Source organism: Gekko japonicus, unplaced genomic scaffold (genome assembly GCF_001447785.1).
Source record: "Gekko japonicus isolate JY-2015 unplaced genomic scaffold, Gekko_japonicus_V1.1 scaffold32, whole genome shotgun sequence".
In the NCBI taxonomy this organism is placed as follows: Eukaryota; Metazoa; Chordata; class Lepidosauria; order Squamata; family Gekkonidae; genus Gekko; species Gekko japonicus.
The window spans coordinates 113,056-123,785 of record NW_015167527.1 but is presented as its reverse complement, the minus strand read 5'-3'; the positions used below and the strand labels follow the sequence as shown (position 1 = coordinate 123,785).

At 42.9% G+C, this 10,730-nt stretch overlaps 1 protein-coding gene across 1 annotated transcript in view; it reads left to right on the top strand.

The window, feature by feature from the left end:
- Positions 1 to 907: 907 nt before the first annotated feature.
- Positions 908 to 10,730, top strand: part of SUSD6 (sushi domain containing 6) — a 94,417-nt gene continuing 84,594 nt past the window's right edge. The window contains exon 1 of the mRNA XM_015413291.1: positions 908 to 1,220. The gene's annotated coding sequence lies outside the window, so the exon portion shown is untranslated. The remainder of the gene's footprint in view (positions 1,221 to 10,730) is intronic.

The following is a 10,730-nucleotide window of genomic DNA, read 5'->3' as shown; positions in this document are numbered from 1 at the left end:
TGTCCCCGTCTTCTTTGACCTTCAATCTGTAAGTGCGAACACGAAGCTGCCATCTGCTGAGTCACACCATTGATCCATCAAGGTCAGTATTGTCCACTCCGACTGGTAGCGGCTCTCCAGGGTCCCAGGCGCAGGTCTTTCTCCTCGCCTGCTTACCGTCTGATCCGCTTAACTTGAGGTAGCAGGGACTGACCCCGGAGGATCTTCTGTATACCAAGGCAATGTTCTACCACTTGGAATGTGGGGTGTTCCAGTGGAACAGTTCCACCCAAAGAAAAATCTTTCATCCCGGAGTGCGCATCAGTTGACCACGCTAGCGTGCACTTGGGACACATCGGATGGTGAAAAACGCAGAGAAATCTAGTTGTGTGTGTATGAAGCTCCCGTTACGTACAGGATTCAGGGATAACACCCGTGAACAACTCAAGATACCGGGCCGAAGAACGCAAAAGTAGGACCGCACAGTGTGTCTGTGCGATTCCTTCCTGCAGTGCCTGCCCCGACTCTCTCAGCAAGCAAGGGCGGAGGGAGGGGGTGCGGCCGCTGCCCACGTGCGGGAAAGGCGCTGGCCTAGTCCGGGCCGGCCGGCTGCTTGACTGCCGAGACTCCTCCTCCTTTCCCCGGGCTCTGCTTTCCCCTCGTCGAGCTTCTCTGCCCGGCCCCCACCGATTCCCCGTAGCCAGTCTAAACTCCGCCCTGGTGCCGCAGCTCTGCGTTGGCTGTCCCTTTAAACGCTCCCTGAGAGCCGCCCCCATTCCCCTCCTCCTCGCCAGGCCCGGCGCGTGAGGCGAGCTGGCGCTGGAGCGCGGGCGGAGCAACCTCAGAACGGCTGTTGCTTCTGGTGGCGGCGGCGGAGAAGAGGAAGGAGGAGTAGCAGCCGCGGCAGAGTTGGAGGAAGCAGAAGAGCAGCAGGAGGGACGGGGCAGGGGGGCGGGCGGGCTGGCTGGCGGGCTTCCTCCTCTTCCTGCTCTCGGCCAGGCGACACCGGACGTCGCCACTTTTGTGCCTGGGGCTCTCTGCGGCCGCGGATGTTGCCCTCGCCGAAGCCTGCTGCGACAAGAGGAGTCGGCTCCCCTCCCCCGCCGTTCTCAGCGCCAGACAGCCAAGGGCACGCGGGCCTTGCAGCAGCCCAGCCTCCCAGTGCCTTGGAGTGAGCCTTGGGGGAAGAGAGGGGAGCCGCCCGCCGTGCCTGGTCCTGGACCCGTTCGAGAGGCTGCCGGGTGAGTAGCGTGGCTGGGGAGAAGGAGGGGGGCGAGCGAAGGGTGTCTGGCTGGGTTGCGATGGCTGGCGCGGAGAGGGTGGCAGGCGGGGGGCACTTCTCTCCTCCGCCCCCGGTTAGCTCTTTCTTTGTTAGCTAAGAGGACTGGAGAGGGAGGTGACTGCGGGGTGAGGTACCCTAGCAGGGGCCTGTCAACGTCGCTCGGCTTTTCTCTTTCGAAACACGCACACCTGTGCTCGGGTGTATCTCGGGTAAGTGAGGCTCCTCAGAGAAGACCCAAGAGAGGGTGAAAGAGAAGAGCGGCTTGGGGAGAAGGGGCGAAATGGTTGAGTTGTATGCGTATTGGGGTGTGTGTGTGGGGGTGTTATGTGGATGGGACTCCAAGTAGGCATTCAAGAAGTCTAAGGAAATCCCCCTTGCTTGGGAAATTTGAAAACTTGTCTGGACAAAGCTGCCGCCGCCTAAGCCAGATTCGAGCACTTCCTGGAGGATGGGCCACTCAGATCATAGTGTCTCCAATGCGGGCTTATGTGGGACAGGACTGTGCTGTGGCTGCACCTGTCTGTGACCATGGCTGAAGAGACCAACTGGACGGGGTGACTTAAGACAACACTTGTTTATGCCACGTGAAGTCCACCCGCTCAGGGGAGCTGAGTGGGTGATGGAAAGACTTGGTTAAATTCTGCTGATGTGCTGTTCCTTTGTGTCTCAGTCTGTAGCCTGCTTGGGTAGTGTTTTAGAAATGCTGGATTTTCTTGGGACTGCAGTTCCTTTCTTTTTCTAGGGGAATCTGTGGTTAATCAATTGTAGCAAAATAAAATAGAAACTTAGAGGCACTTTAAAGAGTAACAAAAGGTTTGTTGAAATCCTTAGTCATTAGAACCATAATCTCCTTTGTGTTGTTGTTGTTCAGTCGCACAGTCGAGTCCGACTCTTCGAGACCCCATAGACCAGATCCCGCCAGGCCCTCCTGTCTTCCGCTGTCCTCTGAAGTTTGCTCAATTTCATGTTCGAATCTCCTTTGTAAACTGGGACAAAAAAAATAGGGTTTCAAAGATGAAGTACTAAATTTAGTTTGTATGCGTGTCTTGGTTTGAAAGTGGCCTGTAAGAAAAAGAAGAGAGGGGGATGACTGAAAGGAGTAAAAGTTTATTATCTGGTTCAGAGCAAGGGAGTGTCCTTGCCACTTCTATGTAATATTCTCCTTTACTGCAAAACTTTAGCTTAGAGTTGTGGTGTGCTGATCCTGTTTAATCCCACTAACAGCTTGACTGTGTACTATAATCAACTTAATTTGTAAAGTAGAAAAAGTTGCCACAGCCTCCTATTAAGGAAGCTCCTTTCATCTGCATTGACAATTTCTCTTTGGGAATGTATATGTAAGAACAATAAAGAATCTTTGATACCATTCTTTTGAATATTTTGTTGGTTTGGTAAATAGTAGCATGCCTTATGATGCTGTCTTGCATATTAGTAACATGATGCTGTAGTCACAAAGTATTGAGAATCTTTCCTGTTCAACTTCTTGAACAACTAAGCTTGATTGATATGGGTTTCATTATTACAGATTCTTGCTGTACGCTAATAATTTCATAGTTCATAATCTCAGGTTCTTGGTACTGGAGTATGAATGTCCACATTAGGCCTCTGTTTTCATTAATATGTGTGTGTGTATATATGTATATTTTTAAAATCTGCTATTATTCAAATATAGAATGTCAATCTAAGTCTGGCTAATTAGCTTCGTTAAATAAAAATACTGGCTTTGAGCAATGACATGCTGAGAGAACGCACATGTATCTCTCAGAAAGAGGGACTTGAAATTAAGCAAACAAATAAGGTCGAAAGGAAATATGTACGGAGGTATGTATGTACCTGTGAAATACAAAACAGTGACATGAGCAGCATACTTTTTAAAATGCCTTAGCCTTGAAGTCCATAGAAATGTGAATTTATTTGCAGGTTAGGAATGATGCAAGACAAATCTGAGGGCTACGACAAAGCTGCATAGTGTATATTCAGTCTTCTGTAGTTGCTGTAGTTTTTGTGCCAAAGTAAAATATTTCAGTTAATTTATATGTAAAATTCAAGCGATGCTAGCAATTAAAAAGATTAAAATCCTTCTTTCCCTCATGAACTGAACAGGATTTTGTAAACTGATGCCATGGGTTGGCAACATTGAGGCCTAGAGACATTTTTGGGCAGTGTGGTAGCTTCTGTTCCTCTTTTTACAGTTTCTGCTTTCACATACACATTGCTACTTCTCCTGATTGCTGACTGGTTACAAACAAGGGCAGTATTTCTTTTGAAAAGCCCAGTGACCAGAAAAGGTGTGTGTGTGGGAACAACTCATTGATACATGTATGAACACACACACACACATTAAAATCATGAGTAGCATTTTTGTTTAGATTACTTTTATACCGCCTTTCCAAGAACAACATGTTTAAGGCAGCTCAAAAGATAAAGTACAGTTATAAAAGGAGTCAGTAACAAAAAACCTGAAACCTAGGGGGGGTTTGTGGCTCTTCCACTCTTCCCCTTGCTTAGATGGCAAGAGAGATAACACTTTGCAATCCTGAGTTGGTTTGTGTACCTTGCCATATCATTTTGGTATCATTAGGAACCTGGATCATGTGGAAGTATAGCTCATATAAAGCTAGTTTTTTCACATGCTGGGGCTGCCATGTTTTCTGGAAAGCACAGTGCTGTGGTGGGAAAAGGCTACATCATGGGCTCTTGCTGTGCAGTGTAGGTCATTTCACTAGAACCACATCATCCTGACTCTCTTCAAAGGTGTCTGCAGTCCTATGATGGGGCTCAGGTATAAATCTGCACTGAATTGGGCTGTGTAGACATATTACAATTGAGCTCAGGTGGGGAAGGGAATAATGTCTGGCGAAACAATGTCTAGAATTGGGTTGGAAGTATAAAAACCCTGCCTTTTTACTATATAGATAGAGCAATCTTTGTTGTTTGGCTCCTACTAACAAAGTGTGTCTACTAACAAAGTAGAACAAAGTTAGAGTCCAATGGCACCTTTAAGACAAACAAAGTTTTATTCAAGGTGTGAGCTTTCGTGCATGCAGATGGAAGCTCACACCTTGAATAAAACTTTGCTGGTCTTAAAGGTGCCATTCAACTTTAACTTTGTTCTATTGCATCAGACCAACATGGCTACCCACCTGGTCTACTAACAAAGTAGTTTTGTTTTTGTTATTCCTTTCATATCTTTCTTTCCCCACCTCTGTTGCCTCTGTCATCCCTTGGGAGATCCAGCCATTCAGTCTGATTCCCAGATTGTTGAGGACCACTCTACTTCTTACTTGCCGGTAATAGAGGATCCCTTTAGGTTGTACAGACCCACAAAGCTGTCTGCAGACATCTTAAATACATGGCTAAGAAGAAGAAGAGATTGGATTTATACCCCGCCCTTCACTACCCAAAGGTGTCTCAGAGCGGCTTACAAATTCCTTTCCCTCCCCCTCCCCACAACAGACACCCTGTGAGGTAGGTGGGGCTGAGAGAGCTCTGACAGAAACTGCTCTTTTTCAAGGACAGCTCTTTATCAGAACTACGGCTTGCCCAAGGTCACCCAGCCAGGTGCAAGTGGAGGAGTGGGGAATCAAACCCGGTGCTCCCACATTAGAGTCCGCGCACTTAACCACTACACCAAAGTACGTGTGGTGGGGTATTAATGGGGTAATTTTATTTTTACTCTAAAAGTTGATATCCTCTTCTAGGGAGGGGGGATTATTATATATTTATTTACATTATTTATAGTCCACCTTTATCACTGGAACTCAAGGTGGATTACACAGAGTGAGTTATTGTTCACTGCAGTTGTGACAACTTGTTGAAATTCTCAATCACAAGATTTTAGGGTCTGTGTACTAGTTGAATTCGGGGAGCCCTTTCTTGGCTGAGGAACTCTGCAATGCTGTGCAGAGTTACTACAGTCTAAGCCCACTGAAATCACTGGTTTAGATGGAAGTGACTCTACACGGGATTACACTGTAACATAGTTAATCAGTTAAATCAGGGAAAACTAATGTACTTGATTATGCTTAATTACCTTTTCTAATGATAATATGAGCCTTCTGCTAATGTGGCCTCCACCTGTGGTGTCAGTGACTGCTGACCCCAACATTTCTGGCTTAGATCTAGAGTAAGGCCAGTTGGAATCTGATAAAGGCCTGCATAGAAATGCCTAGAGCATTTCTCTCTGATCCTCATGGAAGAGAGGCTTGATAGGGTCAGCAAATGATCTCACTAGAGGGCTGGGGGCGAGGCCCAGGAAGATAGATCACCTTCTTTACAGTACTGCTATAACTCTGCCTAGCAATTGCTCTCTGTATCCCTTCTGTTAGAATAAAAAGTGTTAGGGTTGGATACTCTAACGCCTTTCAGCTAAGTTGGATCCTTTGACTGGACTGTTCAGTCTTCCTCCAGATACACAGATAACCTCTAGTGAGTGATTTTTTTTTCCTTAAGGGAGAAATGTGTTGGAGAAAGACCCTATGGAAGGGAGTCATAAGATCCAAACCTTGGTCTTTAAGGCGTCTGTATCAACTGCACACTAATACATCTGTCCACGTTGAATTAAAAAAACTTATGTGGATTATGTATAGCTGAATGTTGGTTTCAGTTTTAAGGCAGAAGATCAAGAAATAAATTGTCAACTTCAGTGCTAATACAAATATAGAGAATCTGTATTTTAATTCATTATCAACCAGAGATTTGTTTTCTGATACTGAGCAGTTAACTCTCAAATTGACTTCCTACTATGTGGAAATAATAATCTGGGTTTATAAAATTATGCAAGGAGTGGAGAGAATTGACAAAAGAGAGATGTTTCTATCTCTCCCAAAACTCGAGGGCATCCAATGAAGCTGATGGGCAGGAGGTTCTGGATGGACAAAAGAAAATACTTCTTTACACATTGCTGCCAGAGGATGTAGTGATGGCCACAGTAATAAACATCTTTTAAAAAGGGATTAGATAGATTCATGGAGGAGAAGTCTATCAGTGGCTACTAGCCATGGTGACAGAGGGGAACCTCCACATGGAGAGGCACTAATCCTCTGAATCCCAGAGCCAGGATACAACATCAGGGGAAGACCTTGGCCTCTATGCCCTGTTGTTGGCCATTCAGAGGAACTGGTTGGCCACTGTGTGAGACAGGATGCTGGACTAGATGGACCATTGGTCTGATCCAACAGGGCTCTTCTTATGTTCTTATCTAAATGAGTTGTGAGGATGAGCACAGACTTGGCAGAATCCTTAGCTCTGTTCATTTGCAATATTGCTAGTAATATGAAATTTAAAATGCCTGCCCACATTTTTATATTCTTTTTTACTCTTTTCTACTCCAGTAAGTAGTAAAAACTGTACTATATTGTACAATAAAAGTCAAGCGTAAACTTTACCAGCAGTCAAGGGCTTCAACTTTGAGGCAATTACATAAAACGATGTAGGCTATGGGCCCAGGCCTCAATATCCGTGCAGCATTCTGCAATTTTTGTCATCTAAAACTTGTTCATTCCTTCCTGAATTAAATTGACATGGATGCACTACAGTTGCTCCAGTAGTTATCTCGAAAGTTATGAAATATTTTCAAAATGTCTTATTAAAAAGTTGGGGGAAACAGGTGTCTACCGTTCCTCTTTCCTCAGACCACCCTGCACCTGAATTAAAGGTGTTGAAATTCTCAATCACAAGATTTTAGGGTCTGTGTACTAGTTGAATTCGGGGAGCCCTTTCTTGGCTGAGGAACTCTGCAATGCTGAAATCATTTTCAAAGGTGTTGGCATTGGCAATCTGAGAGTAAGCTTTTCTTTACTGCACGGAATAACTGAAGGGGTTGTAGCACACAATGTATCAGTTACTGCTAACTGACCAGTTCTTAGTTAGGTCTGTGTACTTAGTTATTTGAATTCTCTTTGAACTTGCACTACATCTTTGGCCAGTGCCAGCTGGCCAATTAATATTACATTGCTGGTACACAAACTATGGAAGGTGAAGGCTTTGTTGTAACTGGCCTGCCCCAAAGGAGCAAGGATTGACATGTCAAAGAGTGTCATGGTGTGGTCACTTTGACATCTAGCATTCATGTACCGTTCATTAATGGTTCTGGGAAGAGTTCTAAGACAGAAAATTAGGGTTGGTTAGTCTATATTTTTCGCTGCCATGAAGCTGATTTTATTCAAACAGAAAGAAAGGCATAGTGTTGGAAGCTGAGCTGATTTAATTTGTAGTAGTCTGAATCTCAATCAGAGAAAGAGGACTCTGTGAGAGGAAAGATATAATGAACTCCTTCACTGAGACAATTTGAATAAATATTTCATTTTCATTCATATATGAAAGGAAATACTTCCTCCCCCTCTCTCTTTTCCTCATAACTTAGGCTGACTGTGTAACTGGCCCGAAGTCACATAGTTTGCTTTGTGGCTAATGGGGATTTGAACTCTGGTCTCCCCAATCTTAGACCAACCCTCTAACAATTATATTACTCACATAGTAGATACTCAGTATGAATCTCCAAATGCATCTCTGAATCCACAGTACATCCACAGTAAATACTGGCTTGAAATTATAGGAACATTTGTTTGGTTGAGGTAGGGTCCAGGAGAGCAGAATCGACTCACTTTCTGTATTTGGTGAACCAAACTGGCTTTATTCCCCTTCCCCCTGGCACCATGCGCAGATGCACAGGAACAAAAAAAGGGGCTATTCCCTTATCTTCTGTTCCTCTATCTCTGAGGCTGCAAGTTTCAGGATACCAAAATCACCTTCACTTGTAGCATTTAAGCCACAGACCTCTTCCCCCTCTCCCCTGCTCCTCAACACGCATGGTTAAAGACAGAAATATTCCGGTGTCCTGCATTTCTTCTTCTCCAAAGTTGCAAGTCCTTGGACACCAAAACTACCTTAACTTCTAGTACATTGTGTGTTTCAGTGATCCACAGGTTGAAAGTGGGGGCTTTAGGCAGAGTTTCCAAGGATCCCAAGGAAAAAATAAGGCAAGGCAGTGGAGGGGTGCTCCTGTGTAGCAAGTAAATGTCCCAAAGTCTCAAAGAAAGAGTTGGCAGCCTCTGTGCAAGTGCAGAGGGTGAGACTGCATAGTTTAAGCGGCTTCATGATGTTATCTGAGTTACTCTGTAAGATTTCTGCAGTACTAAGAATAGCTACTGAAGGTTTAGTTCTTCAGAAAGTGAAGTTGTATTGGCAATTGGAAACTAGATGATGGTGGTTACAGCATGAAGGAGTGAATACAGGAAACTGTTAGCATTCTTATTTTGTGGTGAAGTTTATAAACAGGATATTTTATAATACATAAATGAAAGGCTTGGGACCAGTGACCCTAAAAATAGCAAATAGGTAGGACATTACATCATCGACATTAATATCACCTTGTCTATACTGATCATTGCAAAACTGAAAGGGTGAGGAGAGAAGAAGGTTATAAAAGGAGATGCAGATATTGAACTCTTTCTTTGCAGCAGAAGGGGTCACTTTGCCTTACACCCTTGAAAAGCTGCCCTTGAGAAATAAGCCTTCTTGCTTGAAACCCATCCACTCCACTTGCCAATAAATCCTCTTCATGTGCCTGCCGTGGAATATGGCAGTATTCTTGGCAACTACTACATGAGCTTTCTTTTATAGTATGGAAAGATCATACTTTCTTTGCCAGTGGGATACAAGGGAATTTTTTATAAATATCTGAGTATGAGAATGCATATTGCTTGCCTGTGTTTCTCGTATGGTTAATGGATTGAACACAGTTATCAGATTTTAAGATAAGGTTTTTTTAAAAAAAGTTGGAGTCTTCATTTATTTTAATTTTATTTATTTATTTATTTAGGCATTTGTACCCCGCCCTCCCTGCTGTTGCAAATCCTAAAAATATTTAAGCTAACATAAGGGTTTTTTAAAAAAATCTTAACTTGGCTTGGACATCAAGTTCTGAATGGTATTCTCTAAAATGAGATGATATAAACTATTGGAAAGTGAAATTTCAGTACTTGGATCCTTACTTGGGGCTCAGGTGTTGAAATATGATTAAAAATCACCTGAAACAAAAGTAGTGTCACATGATACAATAAAACATTAAGAGTCTTGAGGGAGGTCTCTTTTTACACAATAATAGTCACTTTATCACTTTATGATGCAAAATCCATGTGTGGGTTGTTGTTTTTTTTGCAAGATTGCATTTATGTTGTGGTGACGTAATTTCCCTCATGTTGGACAGGCTATATTTTGTTCTTTAGGAGGTACATTTGTTTCCTCAGAGTGGTTAGAATGCACATGTGGTTGTGTGATTACCATCTACCTAATAATCAGAGATGTCACTAGCAATAAGTGAAAAAACTCCTGCTGCTTTAACTTATGTCCTTTTAGTGAACTTTAAAAATCCTTGAAGGGCTTCAAGAGAAGTTGGTTTCTAGTTGGGAAAGCAGTGTGGAGAAGTCAAGGTTGTTCCTTGTACTCTTACCATTTCAGAAACTTTCACTCGAAACTTTGGGAAAAAAGTATTTTTTTGCTTGTGGTTCAAATAAAATGCTCCAGTACTTTTCTACACTTCCAAAAGAAACTGCAAGTTACAATATTAAGTGTCCTTCTACCTGCATTACGTGCAAACGGGAGATTGTTTTGTATGCTCCAGATCATGGTTTACGTATGCATAGCACTAAGGACAAAGTCTGTTTTGTTAGAATTGCTTGAAAAGGCTTTATTACTACTTGTTTTGCAGTTTGGCATGCTTGTGTGCCACCACTAAATTGACATTATCATCACATACACATGTCTTTCCCCTAAAATATTGAGGTTTTATAATTGGTAGAATTCATCTGTTTCATTTGAAACTTGTCCAAGGAACTGAGATTGGCAGCTTAACTTCCCAGCAGCTCCTGTTTGGCTAGGAACACCTAGCAAATTTCATGGCTGAATAGAAATTCTGAACATGAGTTCCTGTTGTCCAGCTCTGTACTATAGGTAATGCATTGCACTGTTTATTGAATAAAAATCCTAATGAAACCATAAAGGAATTACTCTGCTTAAAATTGATACCGGAGATTATTGGAGTTAGCCACAAATAGTTATCGACAGAAAACAAACGAACATCAATATCTCAAATTCTGGTGCTTCTTATCTTGCATGCCACAACATGTAACCTTTCAAGAATGTGTGTAGGCAACAGAACAAAGCAAATGCAGGGGTGGAAAATGGTAATTAAAATCAGTAAAAGTCAGTTTTTTCATCTTGGTCAATAATTTGTCAGTTTTTTAAACAATTGGTTAGTAAAGTCAGCATTTCTTTAATTTTTGTGAATGCAGTTTGTGTTTTTCCGGTTTCATTACTGCATTTTTGGGGAAACATGATGACTTCCCAGTGAGAAGACAGATTGTTTTCAGTTTAGTTATGAAGTACTTTAAGGACTTTGTTCCTAAGAGTAAAAGTGATTTGGTGAAATCTTTTTATTTATTTAATTTCCACCCCGCCCTCCTGCTGA